This window comes from Lissotriton vulgaris, chromosome 3_1, assembly GCF_964263255.1.
Source record: "Lissotriton vulgaris chromosome 3_1, aLisVul1.2, whole genome shotgun sequence".
NCBI lineage: Eukaryota > Metazoa > Chordata > Amphibia > Caudata > Salamandridae > Lissotriton > Lissotriton vulgaris.
In genome coordinates this window covers 627,582,692-627,608,576 of record NC_141689.1, presented here as the reverse complement: position 1 = coordinate 627,608,576, position 25,885 = coordinate 627,582,692, and the positions used below count along the sequence as shown (strand labels likewise).

At 47.5% G+C, this 25,885-nt stretch overlaps 1 protein-coding gene across 2 annotated transcripts in view; it reads left to right on the top strand.

Annotated features, from left to right (window-relative positions):
- The window catches only part of ARB2A (ARB2 cotranscriptional regulator A), a 1,549,567-nt gene that overhangs the window by 73,779 nt on the left and 1,449,903 nt on the right, over window positions 1-25,885 (top strand). The gene's annotated exons all lie outside the window — the stretch shown is intronic.

Here is a 25,885-nt window from a genome sequence, read left to right as displayed (position 1 = left end):
GGGCCTCCAAGAGTCCTGTGCCGCAGTCCACGTCCTCGGAGTGCAGTTGACAGAACCATTCCCAAGACACTGAAACCTGAGGCTAAAACAGTTAATTCTATACTTTTTTCGAGGAATTCCTTCGCTCCAGAAAGGGTTTAATCAAATCACTTGAGAATGAATTGGAGTAAGACAAACTCCAACATGGTTTAAATGCATATTGAAGAACCTCAGTCTGGTGTTGTCAAGGTTTCCCTCTGAAGCTCAGAGTGGAATGTTCCTTGTGTGAGGATTCTACTTTGCATACTTTACTGAGGCTACTTACCGGGTAGGGGAGTATTATTGGAAGCTCCGTAGTCTTAATTAGTTTAGTGAGGGTAGAGATGTTGTGTTTGGGTGTCGTTTTGTATCCTTCACATTTAAGATTATTTAGGCACTGCTGCTGGAGACTAGTGTGCCTTTGCTGAGCCTCCTCTTTCTTGTGGGCAGTTCTTGGACTTCTCCCGCCTCCATTCTGTAGCATTTCGCTTAGGTAAATAGACAGTGTCAGAGTTGAGATAAGTGTCTTAACTCTTTCCATGCTCATGACTGCTCCACGCCGTCCTGAGTCAAGGGCGGCGTTTCTTTATGACGGCGTGGAGCCGTCATCAACTGTCGCTCTGCCCATGCGGCACTAATTCCCCACCTGTGCGGGCGAATTAGTGTGTGAGTGGGGTCATGGCGGCTCCACGCCGTCATGAGTACACACCTCTCGCCCACCCCCTAGCCCCGCTCGCGCCGCAGCTGAATTCACGCTGCGCTTACTTAAACATTAGGCAGTAGCATTTCTAGTAAGGCAAAATCCTGGTAGTGTCTGAATTGAGATTAGTGTCTCAAGTTGGCAGCTGCCTAACTGGAAATTGCCCTCACACTTAGTGCGATAATGCTACTTGAAAAAACTTCTTGACAGTGTCGCATTAGAGAAATAATACCTCTAGTCTGCAGCAGTCTTTTTGCATGATAGAAAATATTGAAAGTTTTATAATTGCCATCAGCTAAAGAGCTTATTGTTAAATAAATACGTTGGTAACTTCCGAACAGAGATTACTGTCTCCTTTGGCAGCAGACAACATTTGAAATTAATTCCAGAGCAGTTCAAGTTTCTCCATGAAGCCGAAGGAGTGCAGTGAATTTCAGTTGGGTCCCAACACCCCCTTTTATTCTACATATGGTTGTTGCAAGCTAAGTGTATCTGCTACATTATTTGAAGAAAAATACAGTACTAAAAATGTACGGTTCTAGTAATTAAATAGAATAAGGAAGTGACTTACCTGTTGTTTAGTAGACTATGTGAATCACTTCCAGTGTCATTGATTTCCTTTAATTGTTGACATTTAAGAGAAATAAGTTATTATCTACTACCTTTCAGCGATTTAAGAAATATACACACACTATAATAGAAGAGGGGCGCTCTCCTGATCCACTCTGCATATGTAATTATACACATATGCTTGGGTAAAGATAAACAATAGTTGGTAATATTCTAAAATATGTATGTTATGCTTCATTTTAGTTCACTTATTGCAACAACTGAATAAGTATGTTGATAACTGTGTGTCAGCCAAAAGAGTTGGAGTGAACATCAAGGAGGAAGGAGACCAGAGAGGACCAGGCAGTCTCTTCTTATCCCCATCCCTTTGCCCCCTTAGTACACTTAATCCAACTTGTATAATCGGTTGAAGTGGACTGAGAAGGGCATTGGTAATAGTCATCATCCTGCTTCCATGAAGGTTATTTGAGCACCTGAAAGCGATACCTCGAGAAGAGGTTGAAGCAGGGCACTGGTCTGCAATAGCGGGCCATTACATCTTCGCAACCCTTGCTGTCTTTGACTAAGTCCCGACCCATGCGGCCTGGTCGCGAGCAGGCCCCGTCGTCCACAGCGGCGATAGGACAGTAGCGAGGATTTACATAATCGATGGCAAGGGCCTCATGTAGCCGGTGGCATCTCCCGATGGCCATCAAGCTGGGTCTCAGGGCAGGATGGATGCCGATGTGTGGGCCAGCAGACGGAGCTTCAGGGACTCACGTCCACCATCTTGGTGGGCTCTGCCACGCCCCCCTCAGTTTGTGTTTTTGTTGGCCATAATGCAGGGTCTCCACTTTTAGGGAAGCATATTCCCTAACTGTTGTGCTTAGGATGGATGAGCCAAGTTGAGAGCTGTCAACTTTGATTTGAGTTAAAATATGCCCAGCCTTACAAATCATTTAACATGGTTTAAGGCTTATCAGGTGTTTGTAAACATAATGCAGAGGAAAGGAAGTTTAATACAAATAGCCTTTTGGACGATGGACTAGTAGCCAGAGATTTGGACTTTCATCTGACGTGTAACATTTACTGTATTAATATTATTGTTTCTATGTATCTATTGAAATATTTTTCTCTGTAGGTGACTTCAGCCTCATCAAAACATATAAATCATGGAGGGCATCCACGGTAGGGAACAAGAGGCTATGGGGCCCAAGGGTGACGTGGCCTCCAGTTGCAGAATGTAACACCCCAATGAGCCACACAAGTGAAAAAACTACAGAGATATTCAATCAGCGCATTATGCACCATGCTCATGTCAGCCTAGTATTGGAGATTCACAAAAATGTGATGGGATGTCCTCACGTACCACCAGGTGTCATTCTTCATCATAGGACTCCCTTCGCTCTTCAAAAAATCTGTTTGATGAAGAGCTGGCCTACATCCTGGAGTCAGAGAGGCACTTCTATCTCACTATGGATCAGTTAAAATAAAGTAAAAACCAATGTGATACACCAATAAAACCTTTAAATTGGCTGGGGGACCCCTTGGTATTAAAAATATATTGTGGGGCAAAGGGGAACTAGTACCTCATCACTACTGAAACCTTCTACATGTTTCTGCCTGTTGGCTCAAGAGTCCATGCGTTCGTCAGGATAGTACACAGAATCCTCCCTTGACATATACCCACTGTGTATACCACTGTTGGGCGGTCAGACCTTTGTTGCCACCTTGTGTATATAACATGCAAGCATCAAACCGCATGCATAATTTCCATGCAGTGTGGGCGTGACAGTTCACTTGTGTATCACACATACTGTGAGATCAGCTCACATCTTCTTACCCCAAAATTGGTTCATCTGGGCCCCATGGAGGAGGGCTCAGAAACCCCTGTAATCACACACTATAAGGGAGGAAAAAGTGAAATAGTCACCTCTTACTCACTCTAAGGTAGTCATACACAGCCTTTTAACCAAAAGAGTTTTAATATATTGGGGGATCAGGTATGATAACCCACCCTTACCCACTTTCTACATCAAGGAGCATTCCTCATTCGGTCACCTACTGCTCTCAGCTCCTTCCTCCTGATGATAGTGGGAGTCAAAGTGGAGCCAGCATAAGTATACATGTTAGCCTCTGTCTGAATGGTGGGTTTCCTATAATACTCCGCTATCTCACATCTGTGACCGTAAATTGTTCTGATTGGGCTCAGCTGTCTTATATCTCATGTGCACGCGCATATTCATCTCTGCCCCATTCGTTTTCTGATTTGCTTATAATTTTATGCCAGATTCACCCCTTATGTTTAATTCTATGTCTATTTAAGAAAAAATGTTTTTTTTGCGTTTTGGAATTATAATCCTACTCTATACGCGGCACTCAGATTCGAATGTTGGGAAGCCCCCTGTATATAATTAAATCAAATGTGGCCACCGTTCTTTTAAAATTATCTCCTGAATCAAAGTGCAGTATTTAATTTCAAGTTGTGGGCTGAGTAAAGGACGATACCCTCACCGTAAACTACCCCCTACAGAGTATAGCTCAGTCATCGGGTGTTGTCGAACCGTATGGCATTAAAATCCTGTCATACGCCGACGACACCCAGCCTGTGGTCTCGTTGGCTACGGAGAACAGTAGGCACTCCCCAGTCGAAGTGCCTAGAGGACGTCAAGGGATGGATGACCAACTCCTCCCTAAAATTAAACGGAGAAAAGACGGAGCTCATGCTCCTAGGCCCAACCTCCCCGGTACCTTTCACCTCCTTGTGGCCCAATGCACTGGGCCCCCCCCCACTCCCAAGGAAAGCGTGAAGAGCCTGGGAGTGTGGCTGGACAACAAACTCTCTTTTTCCACCCAGGCCACAAAACTGTCCGCTACATGCTTTGGCCTACTTAGAATCTTGAGGAAGGTTCTCCCGCTACTTCCTCTAGAGGCCAAAAAGGTGGCGGTTCAGGGTCTCATCCAGTCCTGCCTGGACTCGAACAATGCCCTATACGTGGGGGCACCCGAGCTGACCCTCCGAAAACTGCAGGTTGTTCAAAACTGTGCAGCACGCTCCCTGCTGAAAATCCCGCGCACCCAATCTGCCAGACCTGCTCTAAAAAGTCTCCACTGGCTGCCAGTGAGGCAGAGAGTGGCCTTCAAAGCACTGTGCTTGGCGCACGGCACCTTTTGGAAAACAGGCCCAGCTATTAACATTGACCTTGTCACCCCCTACCATCCTAACAGGAACCTGCGATCGACGGAGGCCTTCCTCGCCGTCGTTCCCAGAGTCAAGCGAGCCAGGACCGGGGGTAGGCTGTTCTCTCTGAACACCGCCAGGCTTTGGAATGATCTTCCCCTCGCACTTCGGTCCAACTCTGATCTTCTCTCATTCCGTAAAAACCTAAAGACACTGCTGTTTGCCAAATCCTGTGTACCTTAGCTCCCCCGTCCGTCACCTCTCTGGTTCAACTCAGCGCTTGGACGCCTACGGGCAGCAACCGCGCTTAACAAATATTTTTACAATTACAATTACAATCGGCTAACCAGTGCGTGTGAGCAGATGTACCTTGGCGAAGGGCACACGTCGTCTTCAACGCCGCTGTAGCTGTAAAGGGGCCGTGCATGTATTTAACCAGCAATGTAAACAGCTTTTATTCACTAGGTCCCCTATATGTTGAAACAAGAAAGCAAGATTGGTGATTCTTTGATTTCAAAATAATTTGTAGATAAAAAATAGCAACGGAAAGAAAAGCATTTTCCTAAACTGGCAATATTAAGTCCCATTTCTTTATGGCATTATTTAGTAAAATGTATATGGTACGTTAGTTTTTCCAAATATTATTAATAATGGAAAATTAGTGTAAAACGAGTTTCAGCAGAATTATGGTAAACATGAAAATAAATAAGGGTTGACAAAAAACAATAGGTCTGGCGCATATTACCACCCTTTTTCATTTTTGTCAATGCATGATTTGTTTTTACATAGTTTTTGTAAAGGTTTTTTAATGCAAGATTTGTTTAGACATAGTTCTTGTAAAACTTTATTGTAGTGGGAGCTGCTGGGCCCTCAGCAATGTTAAAAATATATTTGCTAAAAACACAATTGTTTTAATCTAAAAAAGTGCACATTGCAATAGTCTCTGGCAGTTAAAGAAAACTACCTTGTGTGCCAGTGTGCTCCTTGCGGAAGAGCATAATGCTCTAACTTTGAAGTGAGCCGTATATGAAGTTATATATACAGTTTAAATTAAAACTATAGGTCTTGGCCAACAGCAGATGTATTTAGGGGCCCAATTATTAAAGGAAGTAAATCATGAGTGCGCCTATGGTATATGTCCTTGTATTAGTGCAGATTTACGTCTTTCAAGAAGTCAAAAGAATTTACAGAAGTAGGCCTGAATCCATACGCCTACAAGTTTGTGAACTTTTACAGTGAGCAAATATTCAAGTTTTCTCGTGCAGAAATCTGTGGAGAGTTTGCAAGTTCACTTCCCTACAATCTCTTTTTTCCACCCTTGAAAAAGTTTTACTACTGTGCTTCTTAGGAAGAAATTTCCACTCTTTTATTTATTTGAGGAGTTTTATATAGCACGAACCGTCAGGTTATCTGAGCGCTGTACATCTAGCAATCAAGTCTTGCATACAGTTTAAAAATGCGTTCCAAGTGTAGGAAGAGATTAGAAAAAAGTTGGTGAAACTTGTTATACATGCAAGTTTGTAGGTGTACGTGGATATGTCATGCTCTGTACTGTTTATTATCTTAGTTGCAAAAACCAATACAATTTTGCTTATAAAACTATGTTTGTAGATGTGCACAGACTCAAGTGATTCCAACCTTGGTACTACCATTTCTCGCTACTTCCAACCTCAGTATGTATATTTTCAAAAATGTGGCTCAATCAGAGCATTGCTACAATACAATATAATGTGAGTCCTGACTGAATCAGAGAGATTGTTGTCAGAGCTTTGATATAATGAGAACGCTGCATGGGGCCAAAGGGACAAATGGATTTTGTTTACAAGGCAAGTAGATTTATGAAACATCCTGTCCCACGGGTAAGTAGATAGTTTATAACATTCCGTAACCCTGCAACCCCAAATCTAGTTTTAATTCTAGCACGTTTTGAGGGTGTGATAGAGATGAAAACTCCAACCACTCATAACATTTTTGCCATCTTTACTCAACTAATTTGTCCTGCACTTTTACTGATAATTCAGTGAGGAAGGTGCATACTTCTCTCCTCAGTCGTTGTCTTTACATCCCCTCTTTTGCTTTCTCCACCTTAAACTCCTTTCCATGAGAACTGAAATTGGATACATGCAATCGGCTCTGACTGGAGTTGTTCATTTGTATTCAGATCTTGGCGCTATCAAAATTGTTCTACTTGTTTGATGGCTGCTAAAAGTCTACTCTTTTGATTGAAAGTATTATGTATATGAGCCTCTTCTGCCTTCATGAATAGGATTACTTGGTCTACGGTAAATCAAGGACGGACTCGAGCACACTTGTTAAAAGATGCAACCGTAATGAGATGCAAGGCCCTGTGTCAGTGTAAGAAATACCAACCTGTAAAGTTCGGTAATAACTGACTAGTCTTCTGGCTCTCAGTCAGTACGTCCCTGCTGGCCACTCCTTCCCAAAACGTTCCTGATGGAGTTTGACCGTGACATGTGAGGTGCTCCTTTTCAGTGTTTATATTGTGAGCTTCATTGTTGCTACTGGTGGAGCAGAAGGCTGTGGGGATAGACTTCGGGGTAAATGTGAGACTCCCATGTGAGATGGAGTGTGGGGCGGCTGGGTTTCCCACTCTTGACTGTGGTCCTGTGTGTGTTGTTGGTGCCATTGCTGGTGTGGTGAGGCAAAGCTAAAGAGGGTTGTCTTGTATGGGTAATTAGTCCTGTATCTGCCTGTATCTCACTCAGCCTGTTTCTAGGAGACCAAAGGTTGCTTGACACAGCAAAAGTAAGGGCTTACCTGACAGGAAAGGCACAGCAGCTAGTCTGGCTATGCAGCAGTGTGCTGCGGGTCTGGAGGTGGGTGGAGCTTTACGTAGTAGAAGAGATAGCCAAAATTACAGTCATGGAAGCATTAGTAGCACCGCTACTCCAGGATGGTTTTGGCTGCACCTCCCCTTTGGACCACTTGGAGCCTAGTCACATACCCTTAAACTGAGATAGCCAAAGAGAAATGAAAAATGAAGTGTGAGTTATATTGGCTGATGATTCCCCAGAATTTCATCTCATCTGTACAGTTGGCTAGGAAATCCTTTCAAGATGTCAAGAAAGCATTATTCAATGTGGAGTGAAATGTGCTTTGATTTTTCCGTTGAAGGCAATTTTTTTCAGTGTCGGGGAAGATGCCAAGAACTTTGTAGGATGAAAGGTCCCCCTGGCAGTGGGACCTAAAACAGTCCACTCATTGGAGGAGTTGGCAGTACGACGCTGCAGCTGGATCACAAGATGAGGAAAGAGAAGGGCAGCAATTATTAACTGTGTGAGATCTTTTTATGAAGGCGTGGGGTGCTGGATTGGTTACATTTACTTATATATCAAGGAATATGGCCCTGGATTAGTTTTCTTCTGCAAATTTCCCATTGCTCATGAATAACAGGCTGGTATCGTGGGGCAAAGAGGCATGGTGGAACAACCAAATCATTTGCAGGTCACATTGCTTTGCTTCATATGTATGACCCTTTGTATCTGTTACTATCTAAAGGCACTGTTCACTTATTGTCCCCCAGTGTAATCATGCACATTTCACCTCACTGAATTGATTATTGAATTTTGACCTGGGTTGGTTGTTGGGGACAATGGCCCTGATAGCAGAGTGGTTTTCAGTGTGAGTGGCGGGTTGGGGTTTGTTTACGCTAGTGCTGTTTTATAACAATCAACTGTACTATTGGCTCAGTATCCAAAGCTGTATGGCCAAATAGTTAGATGGCACCATTTGTATCTTTCTGCAAGGTATGAAAAATTTCCTAGTAATCATGACGGAAAGTTTAAATTCTATTAAGAACAGGGAGGCGAGGATTATGTTTAACTTTCTTTATTCCTTTTCCAGCAGTATCTTCAACTTTTAATTTCAAATGTGTTTTATTGATTTTAAAAGCAGAAATAGGCATCGTGATACAGTGGAAAGGCAGTGGGCATATACAGCGGACGGGACAGACAAGCATGTCTTCCCTGGAAACGAAAGAGAGGGCGAGATACATATGCCAGAGCAAGGGTATGATACCAAGGCGGCAAGTGATAAAAAGTGCAAGAGAGAAGAATGATAAGAACAAAAACCAGACCCCCCCCTCCCATTCCCAACTCACCCTTCCCTCCGCCACCCCAACCAGTGTGCCATGTGCCAGAAACAGTTCTAGGAGTAGTCCAATAGTGGATAATGTGATTATACAGGAGATCACTGAGGTTCGTACGAAGCTTCAGTAAGGCGCAGAATGCGAAGGTATCTGGGGCATGTGATCTCATTGAATTCCTTGGACAGAAGGGATAGCAGCGGAAGCCAAACCTTTTGAAATGCAGCTGTGGTATGTGTAAGTGTAGCCTGAATGCGCTCCATCCCCAAAGTGAACCAGAGTTTGTGTAGCCATCCAGTGTGTGTGGGCTTAGTGGTTGAGCCCCAGAGTGACAAGACGTGTTCTGTAGCTGCTTGCATGGTGATCCCCATTTGGCGACCCCGCATCGACTTCAAGGGAAAGGTGAGTGCGTTAGGGAGGCCCAGTATGGCATAGGCCGGGAACCTCGGGATTTCGGTGTCAAAGGTGGAGTCAATGTCATCCAGGACTGTCTCCCAATAGCTCCGGAACTTCACGACATTCCCAAAGGAGATGGGTTAGTATCTTCAACTTTTAAACAAAAAAACTAGTGTTCCCATAATGCACTCAGCAAGGGTCATGTCCAATCCACCAATAGGCAGTCTTACAAAGTAATAATCATAAATCATCATGTTGGCATATGATGATATAACCAAGATTACAGATGCACTTGCAGACACATTTGCATTTGTTGCAGAAGATGTTTCAAAGATCTATGCACTAATAGATGAAGACACCACACCGATCCTAAATAAAAAAAAGCAAAGAGAACAACATCAAGCAATTATTAAATTTAACAAAACGTGAAATAAACCAACGACTGCATGCGAGCACCTTAATAAGATATCATAGGGCGCAGAGGATACCTAGAGGTCTAAGAGTTCTGTTAAAACCTCTACTATGCAAAAATAATCAGAAGTTCGTCGAACGGTGGTATGCCATACTTAACAAGTGCTTGTTAGACTTAATTCTACTCATCATCGAAGAACTCTCTAAAGTATTGGAAGAGCTGAATAAAGAAATAATCCAAGCAAAAAGCGAATTACCAGAAACTCTAGAAAAGGAAGATTGGGACCAAGTGATACTTGATATTAACAAACAGCTTGATAAATACAGAGAACAGATTAATGAACGCAAGGTTCGCAAATACAAAAGAGATACGATAGACTACAAGTTGGGAGAGGTCTATTCATGGGCCGAAGTATATGCGAGGAGACTCCTAAACAAACCGCAAACAAATACTTATGAAACACAGACATCATCGTCGGAAGGCGAAACTCGCCCTACGCAACAAAGACCAACCATAGAAACATCTATTACACGCCCAACGATTCAAACTTCTGCAAGCGGGCCTTTTTTAGAATTAGGCCAAAAGGATACCGTAGACCCAGGCGGGGCAAAAGGAGACGAACCGTCAACCTCGGTGGCAAAGGAACCGACAGTCAAGACCAAACGCAAAAACAGATAATGGAGGAGAATCAACTGGTGATCAAAATTTCATCTCATCAACTAACCAAAACAGAAATACAAATATTACAGAAAGGAACATCCTTTGTCCCAACGCATAACGCAAACAAACTGGAGTTTCACATCAGCCTTTTCAAACTGACACGTAATTTAAAATTACGTCATTTTTTTGAGAATGTGGTATCACCAAATGATGATGGAGAACAAGATACCCAATTGAAACATCTTAGACCTAAAAGTACTTTTCAAGCACCAATCAGCCACAAGTCAATGGATACTTTTGAGTCTTTGGTTAGACATGACATAAACTGTTTGGATTACAAGCATGGCACCAAATTTCACAACCTATCTAAGAAAGAACTTAATGTTCTAAGAAATATCTCCAACAATCCTAAATTCACAGTCCAGAAAGCAGACAAAGGAGGGGCGATGGTCCTGATGGACACTGAGTTTTACATCACAGAAGTGGACGCGCACGTAATGGATCAAGAAACGTATGCCCCTTTAGGGTTTGATCCCACAATCAAATTTCACGAGTTCTTACAATCAATCTTGGAACAAGCATGCAAAGATGGAGTCATCACAGAAAAACCAAAAAGATTTCTTACAAAAATTCATCCCATGACACCGTCTATTTACATGCTCCCAAAAGTCCATAAGAACTTACAGCATCCACCCTTACGCCCCATTGTCAACACTAGGACAAGCATCCACAAACCAATAGGCCAGTTTTTGGACTTATACCTCAAAGAATTTGTCACTAAAGCTAAGTCATATATTAAGGACACAACCAATTTTTTTAAATAAGATGGCTAAAATTACACTTTCTGAAAGCCAGGAAGTATGGCTATGCACCATAGACGTGAAAACGCTTTATACCTCCATCCCACATGATTCAGGCATTGAAGCAGTAGAATCTATGTTATTACAGTCAGAACTTGATAAAGACTTTCATGTGTTTCTTATACAGGTATTGAATTTTTCACTGTATCAAAGCTACTTTAAATGGAAGGACGATTTTTACCTACAACTCACTGGAACCTCAATGGGTAATTGTGCAGCTCCCAACCACGCGAATATCGTTATGACCAACTTTAAGACAAATCACATCCTGACTGGAGAACAGTGGAAACAACATGCACGCATTTACTTATGATTCATTGATGACATTTTTGTGTTATGGCAGGGTCCACATGACATTCTAATACAAGAACTGAACAATCTTAACAACATTAATGACCGGATACAATTCACTTACCAGGTGGACAAAACAACTATAGCATATTTGGATGTCTTACTAAAGATTGAACACAACAAAATCACTACCACACTATTCAAGAAACCAACCGATCGCAACAACCTGTTACATTACAACAGTTTCCACCAACTATCCCTGAGAAGCAATCTTCCAATCTCTCAACTGTATAGAACCAAAAGGATAGTTTCAGACCCTGCTGAGTCTGAAAAACAAGTGAAGACGATGTTGGAAAGATTTCAAGAACGGGGGTACCCCCTTGAAATCCTAAAAAAAGCAGAGGCAAAATGTTCAGCAAAAACACGATCTGACTTACCACAATCTGTTCAGAAAGTGGAAACTAAACGCATGGTAGTTGTTTCAAAGTACTCTACTAAAAGTCATGTCTTCAAATGTACAATACTCAAACATTGGAAGATTCTGGCGCTGGAACCAGATTTAAACGTATTTTTCAAGAGAATCCAAGATTTGCTTTAACCAGGTGCCGGAACATTTTGGATATACTTAAGACCACAAATACAACAATGTCAGTCACCCAACACAAAGGAACACAGCCGTGTCACAATTGCAATAATTGTAATGCCATTATAAAAGGTACCAAGATTAATCACCCATGCAGTGGGAGAGCAATTGAACTTAAGGTAACGGCCATCTGCGATTCTAAGAACTTAGTGTACTTATTGAAATGCCCTTGCGGCCTCGTTTATGTTTGAAAAACTATCAGCTATCAGAAAGATCAAAACGAGGTTAGTTGAACATAAGAGCAGCATCAGAAGGAATGATGGCAAATCTTCTGTGGCATCATACTTTAATGAACGCAGACACAACGTCTCACAATTACAATTCATGGTGTTAGAACATTGAACACACTGATTTGAACCGTAAATTATTACAGAAAGAGAATGAATGGATTTTTAAGCTCGATGCTTTAAAGCCTTATGGGCTCAATGACCGCACGGAATTCTCGTGCTATCTATGATAATGGTTTAATCACTGCAGAATGGATTTGTATTAGGAGGGCCCCTTTTTTGAGTCTCTTATTTCTTGGTTAAGTATATGCAATGCAATTTTATTAATTTTACTTTATTTATTATTTTTGAACCACGGTTATACAGTTTGATCATTAACCTGACCCTTGCTAGTTCTCTCCACTTTTGATTTATGCATTGTTTGCGCAACAGATCATTGAAATCACAGTTCTTTTACACACCTTAAGTCGATTCATACATTTCAAGATGGCCGCCGGTTTCACAGAGGTTTTCTTTCTTTTAAGCAAGGCATCATTTGTGTCTAGTAGCGCGTAAATCACATATTTTTAAATGTAAGAAGACCGTCAACACACTTAGTGTGTAACAGAGTGATTATCCACATCACGAAACAGCCTTGCGGCGAGGCTGGTAAGTATGGGTATATTTCAATGTCCATCAGCCTTTTAGCATGAACGTAGCAGCGTAAAGCCATTAGCCTTTTTGCAGGAATGTAGCAGCGTAAAACAACAGCATCACTCAGCTTTGATTTAAGCAGCACGCGCAACAGATCTACACACGTACTCGTTTTGACTTACGCAATGTTATTCTTAGCATCAGGTGGAAATAATCCTCGCCTCCGCATCCTTAATGAAATTGAAACTTTCAGTCAGGAGCGGATGCGACGATTATGCTTGTTCAAAGCTTATTCACCACCAACGACGCCATGCCCACGACTGGTTTGAAATAAAATCTCTTGAACATTGAGTCCGATGACCAGTCTGCAGCGTTTATGATATCTTCGAGTCTGGTCCCCAGAGAAAAGGCCTTCGAAGCCATTGCGCCTTCACAAAATGGGCGCCAAACTGTGAGACGTTAATACCCGCCACTTGCATAACCCATCTGATCCAATGGACTATGGTTGGGGAAATTAGCAACTGGCATTCCCCTGATGGACGGGTTTCCTCCGTCATACTCTGATATTCTTTGAGGCATCGGACAATGCACAGTTTAGGGGAATTGTTGAAAGCTGGATATGACAGAATCAGTCAGTTTTGGTTCTGCGAACAATATGGAAGGTGACTCCTTGCGGGGTGAGTACTCTGTCCAAGATGTCCAGGGCTCTAACATCAGACACCTGACAACATGACATTAGGCACAGGAGCATGGCCAGCTTCGCCGACAGCTCCTTACGTGACAAATACTTGTTAGGCTGCCAAGACTGGAACAGGTAAAGAACCCTATTGACATCCCATAGAGACAAATACCTAGGTTCCGGAGGCAACGTGAGACAAACTCTTTGCATTAATCTGCAAATCAGCTGACGTTCACCTACGGGGGCTCCGTGAATGGGAATATGACCCGCTGAAATCGCTGACCTGTAAGAGTTAATAGTACGGTACGCTAACCCTTGGGTCGCCAAGGAGGCCAAGAAATTCATGATAGCTACCACTTCACACCCCATGGGATCGTGGTCGTTCCGAACACACCAACCGACCCATCTGGCCCATGCAGACTTGTATTGCTTGCATGTGCTGTCAGTCCACGCTGCGCCCAGTAATTTCTGAGCTATGCTCGATAGGCCTGAGACTCTCCAACGAGGCCTGAAACCCGCCAGGCCACCAATTGCATTCGCCCCTGCTGAACAAGCGGGTGGGGATTGCCCTGAGGATTCCTCAGAATAAACTGATCTCAGGGAAGAAGGCTTGGAGAATCCCAGGAAAGTCCCAGAAGAGACCTCCAATACGGAGTGATCAACACCACCTTTGTCTGCTGTGTACGCATGAGAGTTGTGAGCCACATTATCATTGCAGATGGGGGAAAGGCGTAGCCTGTCTCCCTGGACCAATCCTGAAGGAAAGCATCATTTGCTGTGGCCAAAGGATCTGGTTTCCAGCTGAAAAACTTCGGTAACTGGTGATCCAGACGTGACGCGAACAGATCTGTTGTGAACGGGCCCACCGAAGGTGGAGTCTCTGAAATTCTGGTGGATGAAGTTGCCACAAGCTCATGTCTGACCAGCTCCTGGAGCACCAGTCCGCTATCACATTGGAAGCCCCTGGGAAATATTCCGCTATCCCCAAAATATTGTGGGATAGGCAAAAGGTCCAAAAGTCCTTGGCTAGGTCGGCCAGGGCTTTAGACTTTGCTCCTCTGCCACCATGACCTTGGTAACCTCTTCGCGACTTGATGAATTCCTGCCTGCCTGGATCCTGGGCTTTCTTGCCGCCTCTGTGAGGACCTTGGCTATAGAAGCGGCCGGCCAAGCGCACCCTGCCAAGGCTAGCCCGACAAAAATTCTAGGATGAAACACCTTCTTAATGGAGGCCTGCGCTTTGTCTAATGAAGTGAAGGTGGCTACAACTTAGTGAGTTCTTTGATAAAGAGGTCTCCGAAGAGCCCCCCCTTGTGCCATCGTGCCTGCTTCCGAGGAAGACAAATCCCCTAATTTGGGATCAACCTTAAGGAGGAATGAAGGACGTCTGTCTGTAGAGGGGCACTGTTGACATTACCTAAGAACACTATTGCGTGTTGCGCCCAGTTGGAAACCCTCTCAGGGGAAAGAGGGGTGCCCACTAGTTTGGCCTCTTCTGCTAACTCCAGGATCTTAGTAATGGGTCCTGATATGTCTAATCATTTATCTTGGCAGGACCTCCATGATCTATGGATTCCTTTTTTCGGATTCCTGATATATTTCTGAAGGAAGGTGGCCATCTTTGGATCCACCTCTGGCGTTACTGCCACCTTGCTCGGTAGGGTGGGACGTGGGCACTGTGCCTTGAGGCAAGCTCTCACTTCTTTCTCCAGGGGTTTGCGAAGACGCCAGGCTACAAACGCTGAGACCTTGGGGGTGGGTTCCCATTCCCAGGACCGTGAATGTATTAGGTCCTCCGTGACCAATATTTCTGAGAGCTCCTCAGAGCCTCTGGGTGTGTCTAAGGAGGGAGACCCAAAAGAACTCCAAGGCCTGGAGGGACCTGCTTCATCCGCAGACTCCCCCAAAGATTCTTCTCCATCTTCCTGCAGGCTGGGAGCCTCTGGGGTCTCCAGGACTGGAGTCTGCGGGCCTGTGTCCGCTCTACCTGGGAAAACCTTCTTCAGGCGCTTGAAAACCCCATGTCCATACCTGGGGCGCCTTTGTGCTTCTGGGCTCGTTGGGGCTGGTCTGCCTGACAGGCGTATGCAAACTGCAATATGCACCATTCAAAGGGCCTACGGCAGCCTCCACTGCCTCCGCACCCTCCTAACTGCAGTAGTACCCCTGAGAGTCAAATTTGGGGGGACTCTGAACACAGATGTCCCACCCGCCAGGTCCGGCAAACCCTGAACCTGGCCACCCAACCCGGGATCTGCACCCTTTGGCTGAGCCGGTGACAGAGGAGAGACCTTCCTCCCTCTGCACCCCCTCCCAGAGTTCCGCATCCTCCCACTGGGAGAAGTACCCCTGGGAGTCAAATTGGTAGGGACCTGAATTACAGGTACCCCACCCTCCAGGTCAGGCAACCCCTGAACCTGGAACCCCAGTCCAGGATCTAAACCCTGTGACTGGTCAGACCACTGAACCACTGGAGCTCTGATTACGGATGATCCGGGTTCTCCTGACACTAGGGGAGAAGTGTGGCTCACTGGTTAGAGGAGGCAGACCTGGAAGCAGAGGTCAGCCCGGGACCAGGGTTCAATTCCCGGCTCGGCGGGGTCTTGAGTCCTAAAATATCCATGGACTCGACAATTCTCGCTCCGGTGCCTACTCGATTCACGGGTTCACACTCTGCGACTCTGGGCAATAGCTTGCTTAATCTCCACAACGGCCCCTCGTGGCGGGATGCCTGGCTTTCACCTTGCCGAAACCCTGCTGGGGTTATCTCTCAGGGGAATACCAGGACAGGTTCCCTAAGCAAGCGCTTAGAGACCGGTTGGTGATTTGCGCTATATAAATACCTGTACATTTACATTTACATTTCATGAGAAGGCACATCAGGACAGCCTAGACTCCCAACCTGGGGTTCCTTAAAAGAACTCTCCAGGCCCTGTGACTGCGGTTGGGGCACCTCGGGACACCTCCCCGTCTCCCTCCCTCCTATAGATGGGATGTGAGGCCCTACAACCCTCTCACCATCCTGGGACTCAGCTGGGCCATTCTTCACCTCTCCCGCCTCGCTGGGTCGGAAGATCCCTGCACCACTCCTTTCAGGATCACCCTCCAAGGTCTTCCCAGACGCTCTGGCACTTATCCAGAGGTCTGCCACCCGTGCAAGTTCCCTGGGGTCTGAGAACCCGCACTGCAACAGATGGTGACGCAGACTTGGGAAACAACTCCTCAGCATGTGCTCCCGGATAACGGCATGGCACAGCCCTTCCCAATCCTCCACTGCTCTCCTCACCACCCAATCCTCCAGTACAGTCCAACACTCCTCCTCAAACTCTCCCCAGGACTGGTGGGACAGTTTTCCCCTGCCCCATAACACTAACCCGTCCCCTTCTTCCTGGGAATCAGGCACTATCTCCTGGGCTTCAGGAATGGGACTCCTTGCACTGGACCTACACTCGCTGCCACCACTGGATCCCACCCTCGCAGGTGTATCCAGGCTCTTAAAACCACTCTCAGGGGACAATCTACCCACCTGAGCTACACTCTCCCTGGCAAAGGCCCTCTCTGCCTCTGCCATTCTCTCCTGGGCTAGGACCATTTCTGTCTCTAGCCTCTGCTGTTGAATCCTCAGCTGCGCTAACTCCATGGCCTGCTCAAATCTGAGCTTCTCCAGCACTAGCTGATGCTCCCTTTCTTCCCTCCTATCTACCCACTCTTCTGGGGACAGGGAAAGGGATGGGGCAATGCCCCCGGGACTGGACCCAGTGCGCGACTCCCTATCTACGGTGTCCTCAACAGCTACTGGCGTCTCTGTCCTGTTAAACTCTTCCTCCTCTCCATCCAGGTAATTACCCTCCAGGGATATGGATTGGGAGCCCTCCCACTGGCTTCTACCGAATCCACCCTTCAAATACTCAGGGGGGTAATCAGACAGGTCCCCACCGATCTTTAAGGGCTCCCCCCTTTTGAGGGCCTCATAAAGAAACAGCTTTTTCCTAATGTTTCCTACTGGGGTATTCCTCTCTCCAGGAGGAAGTCTATCACCTCCTGTTCGGTGTACTCCATTAGTTCCACCTCCTCATAAACCAACCCCATCGTGGCGAGGACTCTCGGGACACACCCACAGTGGACCAAGGGGACACAATTTCACAAAACACTTTCAGGAGGAAGCAATATAGCAAACAATCTTCAGCCAACAATAATCCCCACCACAAGGCTCTACTTGTGGTGTAACCTGTGGCCGCAGTAGTACTGCGCAAACACAAGTCCTGTCCCACTGCCTGCCACCAATGTAAGAAATGGGGGTTACCCAAATCTCCAAGGGGGTAGCATGGAACCAAGCGGGCAGGCCAAACTTCGGAGGACATGTGAAGCACTCACGCAGTACCCACAGACAACACACCAGGCACACCACAAAAGAGGCAGGACACCAGTTTGAGTTGGAAAAAGATAAGTAGTTTAGTAGTGTTTCCAACCTGCAAGGGAAAAATGCAAAACAGTAGTGTCACAACAGGACGCCAATTGGCGCCAGAGCCAAGTGTATAAAGGGGGAATTATTTACATAGGAATGACATTACATCTGGGGCCAATCTGGCGGGGCCAACTCAGACTCTCATCCTTAGGGGTAGGCTGTAATTGCAAAATTCCATATTAGCATAGATATACATCATGCACAATAACGCCAACCCAACCCCTGTAAGGTAAAAACATCAGGGCATCACGGCACATCATAAACAGGAGCACCTGTAATAAATCAGCACGGCTGGCCCATTAACCTGGGGCATAACCAAGGGCCTGGAATAACATGTCGGGCCAACCTATTGACCAACATCAGGCAGAACATACCTCACCCAGCATTAATATCAGGTAGGGGCCCTCCTCATAGACCAGGAACACCTGTAAGGAAACAGCTAGGCTCCCTCTACCATCAACTAGGGGTATCAAACATCAGGGTGTACACAGCAGCCAACCCTCTTTACTTCTAGGCTCCCTTAGACATTTCCTTCCTCAGGCTTCCTTAATAACTGGGGACCTCAGGGCAATCCATACAGTAGGGACCTATGTTTGCAATGAGGGGGAATAAGACTCTCTACCCCAAAATATGCAATAAGGGCAACCGGCTTGCTCCTGAGTTGTCTGGTTAGGGCAGTTAGTTGCAGGAAAGTCACGGCAGTTCAATAAATCTGGAGCCCAAGTCACAGGTGCCCTCTGCCATATGGGCACCTGATAAGGCAACACAGTCCCCGGGGCGGGCACCGGCAATGTACCCCATTGCCCTCTCTGTCCCCCACACAGTTAAGCGTAGGCCCCACTCACCAGGCTCTCCTCGATGGCTCCTGCGGGCTCAGTAGGTTCTGCAGGCGTCCTCTGGGGTCTCCTCTGCAGGGGAGACCAGGCACCGACAATGTGCCTCGAGCCGCGGGACTCTCCGGTGATCTGCGTGGTCACTCGGGCCAACAAGGCCTCACTCAGGCCTCAGCGTCGCAACCGGGGCTCCCTCTTCACTATGGGGGCCACGCTACACAACTCCTGCTGGCTTCGGGCCTCCTCTAGGCTCCGCCCCATTCTCAGGGTCCCGGGGCTCTCCACCGTAGAAACCAGGGCTCCTTTCCGGGGGATGGAGCAGGTACCGGCAATGTACCTCGAGGCCCCTGCCTTCCTGCGGCGTCACTCGGGCCCCCCCTCCTCTCGGGGGCCCGGGGGGGGGTCACTACACCTCTGGGCGGCCCAAGCGGGGCTCCCTTCTCCGGCCGCCTCAGGTCGGGAGGCGGGGCTGGCACCGACAGTGTGCCCCGGTCCCGCCTACCTCACCCGCCCCTCGCGTGGGGGCACAGACCGGCAGGGTGGCCTCCCGCTCCGGTCGCTTCTCCCGGGGCTCCCTCCTCGGCACGGGGGCCCCGCAACGGCGCTTCACCTGGGTCCCCCTCCCTCACGGGGACCCAGGGCTTTGCGTTGCTCCTCGCAGCCTCCTCGATCCGGCCACAGACCGGCAGGGTGGACTCCTGCTCCGGTCGTTCTTCACGGGGCTCCCTCCTGACCACGGGGGCCCCGCACCGAAGCTTCACTCGGGTACCCCTCCTACCTCACGGGGACCCGGGGCTTCGACTCGGCTTCTTCCTGCCTTCAAGGCCGCCCGGGCCGGCAGCCAATCCCTGCGCGGCGTTGGCGGGGGCGGGCCGATGACGCGGCCGGGGGCCCCGTCACCTTCTTCACTTCGGCGGCCCTCTCCTGGTACCGGGGGCCGCCGCAACGATGCCTAACACTGCGGGGTCTCCTTGGCGGCGCCGGGCCGCGGCGGTGACGACGGCAACAATAAGGGGTAGGCTCCCTCCTATTTAATTACTTATATCGGCAAAAGCGCGCCTCCACAAACGGCGCTATTCACAGCTGCCACAGTCTCCTCAGAAAACGGCGCTATTCACAGCACACTGCTCCTCCCTCTGCCCACAACCTCAGCTCCTTCCTCAGACCACGCAGAGGGGGCAGGAATTTAGCACTTCCTCAGCGCTTCGCAATTATAGCGCTCGACAGGCAGGCTTTACAGCACTAGGGGGCCACAACAGTCCCAGGGCTTTCACAGGGCCTCACAGCACCTCAGCCAGCAGCAGTTCTTTTTGGGGCACAATCTTCCCCATGGTGCTTCTAAGGGGGCAGACAGTCCCACAGCAGTTCCTCAGGGGCACACTCCTCACCTCCTGGGCGCTTCTTCACACAGCGCTGGCGTGGTACCCGGTCCAAACAGCTTCAGTGACCTGGGTAGGGGCCCTCCCTTGTCAGGGGCCCGTGGGGACAGCAGAGGGGGGGTTCTAGGGGTGCAGGGCCCAGCTCACAGGCCCATGTGGCGGTAGCACCTCACAGCAGGTCCCCTTTCTTTCTTGTCCCAGCTCTGACTGACTCTCTGGTGGCACTTCCCCCTTACTTATACCCTCCTCCCAGGCAGTACCAGAACCTTCTAGAATGTTGGCAAAGCTGGCCTAAACTGGCTCAAGGGGAGGGGGTAAGCACCCTGGGTGCCAGGCTTTCCCTCCAAAAGCTAGGGGTAGCTGGGTAATATTATCTAGACCGCTGACCTATGGCAGTCCAGTGGCAAAACCCATGGCCATGGCATCCATTTTAAACACAATACATTTCAGTCAGGTGCAGTTCCAAAATGGGGAAACTTACAAGTGCTCACACTATTACATGACATTACATTTTCAACAAGGTGTCTCACACCACTCATGGCCTATACAGGTTTAATCCCATGGGGGAGACATTCCAAATTAGGGGGGCAAAAGCGAAAACTTTTGGTGGGAAAGGCCAAGTCCAACAATTCCTTCTCTGTAAATCCTATGAGTATGGTATTTTTATTTTTAAATATAATGCAACAATAATAGTTGCTAGTGTTTGGCTGGCCGGGGCTTTTCTGTTAGTATTAGCACAGCAAACATACGCTTTAATCTTCTGCCACCACATCTTCAAAACATTTAATGTTCGTTATGAGGAATACCTACCTCATATGCCGTCCTTTGCAGAGTAAAACCTCAATTTCGATGGAAGCTAACACACAGACTGTAGACCTAACCACAGCTGATCCAAACAGGGGTGTGTCATTTTATAAAACATCTACTTGTCCATGTGGTTGGATGCTCCATAAATCTACTTTTCCTGTGAAGAAAAATGCACTTGTCCTTTTGGTCCCATGCATTGAGATGAAAAACGATGGCAGTATTCTCATTATATCTTAGCTATGATAATAGCCTTTCGGATTATGCCAGGAGGCATATCCTAGCATGGTTTAGGGCATGTTATGTTATTCTATTATGGTTTGTAGATCGCTCGAAAACCCCATGGTGTCTTGGTGCTGTCCCGGAGAAAAAGTAGCACAAGATGGTTGAAAATTAAGCAAAGCTATCTTATGTTTAATGATTGAAAAGTCAGGTTTTCAAGGATTTCCTGAAATGAAGAAGGTTATCTTAAGGTACAGAGGGAGGGAGTTCTGTATCTTTGAGGTGCTAATCGCAAAACTGGTTACTCCCCAGCGTGCTCTCTTAACGTTTGGCACTACTACTCTGTTCTCCCCTGATATCAGTATTGTGGAAGGACTGTACCATATGAACTTTTGTCTAAAAAATTGTGGGCCAGAGTTGTGTAAGGCCCGATAGGCAATGCAAAGAGTCTTAAAAATGATATTGGCAGCCCGTGGAGTTCCGGTAATGCCTGGGAGGCCAACTGATGTTTGGGAATGTTAAAAATAAGGCGAGCTGCAGTATTTGTAGAATCTGAAGTTTTTTCAGCAGTCTGTAGCAATGCTCTAAGTTTGCCACTTTTTTGCAAATCTACATATTGGGGTTGGAAGTAGCATGAAGCGGTAGTTCTAGGGTTGGAAAACCCTTAAGTCTGTGCACACCTACAAACTTGCATGCGTAACAGAATTCACCAACTCTTCTCAAATCTCTTCCTTCTGTGAAAGGTTGGAAATGTACTCCTCACAAGGGCAGAAGTGAAAGTTTATCTAGGGTGTGAAAAAAGGTTGTTGGGAAGGGGAAGTTGCAAACTCTCGCCATATTTTGCATGAGCAAATCGACGCATGCATATTTGCTCACACTTACATGTAGTTCACAAACGTTTCTAGGACTGTCGTTTCCAGGCCTACTTCTGTAAATGCTTGTGACTACTTGAAAGACTCAAATCTGCACTAAGCAAGGACATTTACCGTAGGTGCACTTTTGTGAATATGTATATAATAATTGCTGAGAGCCCAGCAGCTCCCACAACAATAAAGGTTGTAAAACAAGCATTTGCAATGCAATAGGTCTCGCAGCATTAAAGTTTGAGTTATTGGCATTGTATATGACAATGGGTTGCATTAAATTTTTAGCAAAGTCTGTATTGGTGTTACTAAAGGTTTTCGCCCACAAGGCCTAGTACCTCCAAACGACAAGCAGCCATCTTTTTTCCAAGCCACACTTGCAGCTTAATGCACTGCCTTCAGTTTGCCAAAACATAATCGGTGGGTTATTTTGTGTGAATGCTGTATGTCTAAATGATAGGAGTGTATGCGTGTGTGTGTGTGTGTGTGGACTGTGAGTGTGCGTTTGTGTGTAAGTGTTAGGTGTGTGTGTGTGCTGTATGTATAAGTGAAAGGAGTGTGTTATATGTGTGATAGGAGAGTAAGTGTGTGTGTGTGTGTGTGAGTGTGTGGGGGTGTGTGAGGAGGAGAACAAACTAAGAATTGGTAGTAAAGTAAATGTATTCTAAACAAGGCATGCCACTAACACATGTGCACACAATACCACCAACATAAACACAATACACTCATGCTGCGCCAAAACCAATGTATACAATGCCGTCAAATACTATGCATGTCACTAACACGTGCACACAATACACTCATGCCACGCCAAAAGTCGCACTTTCAGATCTCATAATAGTACTTCAAATGAAGACCGTCTCTAGCGCTTAGACACTACACCAGTAGCAGATCGGCACTATAAAGATAGCACAATAAACAAACTAAACCGGCAAGACGCATGACAGTGAAGGGTAACCCCAGTTGGCACCCTCAGCAGTGCCCCCGTGGAAGAGAAGGGTGCGGGCACCGCAGAGCTCGCTTACACTGCCTGGCGAGCGCCCGCGGCCTCACCGAGCCGACACGCCCGGTCAAACAGCAGCATGGCCGTCGTCCAGGCTTGTGCTTCCTCGGCACAGGAGGTTATTTCGGGTCAGCAGGAAGTGGGCCCAGGCCCTGCGGTGACCCCGCGGGCTGCACCTTAACCCTGGCTGTCGCTTGGAGGCGCCCATGAGCCCGCGTGCCGGATATGTCGTCTCGTATCCAGAGCAAGCTGGAAATGAAGACAGACCTCATTTCTACTCTGAGGTGAGACGGACAGCAGCTCTAGCCGGCACCGAGTGAAGGCGTGGAGCGCTGCCGCTCACTAATGGGCTAGAGGGCGCCTTCAGGACACAGAGAGGGCTCAAGGCACTCGCTGCAGTGTGGAGAGGGCGGGGCACTGCAATTTTAGGTGGGCACCGAGGACCCAGGTAGTGTCCAGCCTTGCACTGGGCGGGTGACGGATCGCTGGTCCCACAGGGGGTAGAAATCAATAGTGCAGCAGGGGCAGTGGCACCAGTACCCAGGGGCATTAGGGGTCCAGTGTAGCCGCACTGACAACTTGACAAACTAAACCGAGGCAGATGGTCAGTTTTCCTGGACTGCATTAGGACGGGGTGCACTACGACCACTGGACTAAAAAGGCTTCTGCCGGAAGTGAATCCTGGTCGTTGCGCTGCTAGGGAATAGTGACGGGTGTTTATAGTGCTACAAGGTCCCGGATTGAGACAGAAAGCACTGTGTACTGCACACAGTATAAGATAGCCTGCCTATGAAATGCGCAAGGAGGTTAAGGAACGGTGCCACCTGTCGATAAAACCCATTATGCCAAGTTACCACAAGTGGCTATTTTTAACTATAGGTCGGTCAATATTGGTAAGGGATCAGTGCTTATGCCGATTTGTTGGAGCTTGTGGTCAAAACATGCATCAAACCACAGTGTTGAGCAGTAAAATGAACAATTAAAAACTGTGAATGTTAAGAGTTCTTTATGTCCAATGTTTTTTTGTTGGGTCATTTGTGTTTGACTATCATGGTAAATGTTTTTGAGCTGCTTTCTGTAGAACGCGAAAAACAACCAAAACAGAAAAAAAAGGCAGACACATTGTTTTTATTTGAGGATACATAGAGAAAATGGTGCGTGGTATTTTATTACCTTACTGCCCCACGACTACCCAAAAATACAATAATTCAGAGCCTCAGTAATGGGGCTACCCTCTTTGCACGATATTAGCTTGCCGAAATGTGCAAAGGAGGTGTAAGTGGGTTAATGCACCCGCTGCTGAAAGCCATAAGACAACCCAGTTAATACTGTACAACTGAGCCCCAGTATTCGGAAGGGCAGTCACTATGGAACAGAGCGCCAAGAAGCCTTATTAAGGCTCTAAAATCAACGTCATTTAAACACGAAGAGGGCAGAGAAAGGTACGGTCAAATGATTTTGTAGGAGTTAATGCAAATATTAAAACAGAATCCAGCGCAGCTGGCCGCAGGGACCGCCCATAACACAAAAAAAGAGGCAACCGAGAAAAACTGTAAATAAATTGAAGGGAAAAAAAAGACCAAAGCGTGTCCGGGACATGTGCTCAGGAGGCGCTTAGTTTATACTCAAACTTCCTCATGCGTTGGGGAGGCCCTGGGTGAGGGGGCTCAATGTGACATGGGTTAAAGGGGAACAAACTAACAGGCCCGGCAAAGGCTGCATTGAAACCCTGCAGTGAAGAGACCCGTGGCCCGGAGCACCCCAGGGCCCAAGCATCGCGCGGAGGGCCGAGAGGCGCTATCCCCAGGGGTCAAGGGCGGGTTCCAGCAGAGAGGCCAGGCACCGTCGGATCCCTCGCCAGCCTCCTCCCGGCACACCTCCCAGTCTGCCGCTGCGGGCCTGAACTTGTGGAGGTGAAACTTGTGAATTCCTCGGCTCCGGGCGGGTCCAAAACACACACACACTCGGAAGCACTGTTGATGTTGGCAGGCAGGAAGCACCCTGCCTGTGGCCCGGACACCAGACTCGTGGAACGGGGCCCGCCTTTGCCACACACAGCTCTGCCAGCACCCTACAGGACTGGCATGGGTGGTACGGCGCTGCGCCGAGGCCTGACCCGGCATATTTAAATTAGGGAGGGAGCCCACCCCTCGTGTGCCTTTAATTCACCACCGCAGCCCAGGAGTTTGTTGAAGTCCCCGCCGTTCCGCCGCGCTGCCTGCGACGACCCGGAAGCGGTTGGGCAGCCGGCCAATCCCATCGCGGCCCCAACCGGAAGTCCCGCCCCATCGCGGCGAGAGAGAGAAACGACTACCCGAGGAGCCACGAAGGCTCCTGATTGAGTCCCGGTCCCGAGATGGGGGACCGGGTGAAGAGCGGCCGGGCGCATGGGGAAGGCGGGGCTCTCATGTGGTGAGAGAGCCCCGTAAAGCGCTACCGCCGCCCGAGAGGCAGAACCGCCGCCGAGCACCGCCAGAACAGGTGAGTGTGTTGAGGGAGAGGAGGGGTGAGTGGGGGTGGGGTGTACGCGCGTGTGTCTGTTTGAGTGTGTCTGTGCGTGCGTCTGTCTGTCTGTGTGCGCGTGTGTCTGTTTAAGGGGGGGTGCGTGTGTGTATGCAGTGTGTGTATGTGCGCATGCGTGAGTGAGGCTTTCTTTGCATGGGAATATGAGGCACGGCGACGTGCGCGCTCACGAGGTACAATCTCTGGCAGGAGAAGATCGTGACAGTCTGCTGTCCACATTCCCCCAAAAGTGATTACATAAGTTGTCTCGCCCTAGACAGCAAAAGCTTCGCTTTTGCTTTTGTCTAGGCGAGACCTAAAAACGATGCCAAAACAAATCACACATTGACAAAACCAGAAGGATGGTAATCCGCTCCAGACCTAATGTCTTTGCCAACGTTTGTTTTATTTCTTGCTTCTCATAATCTTGTTGAAACTCTTTTTACTCTAATTTTCTATT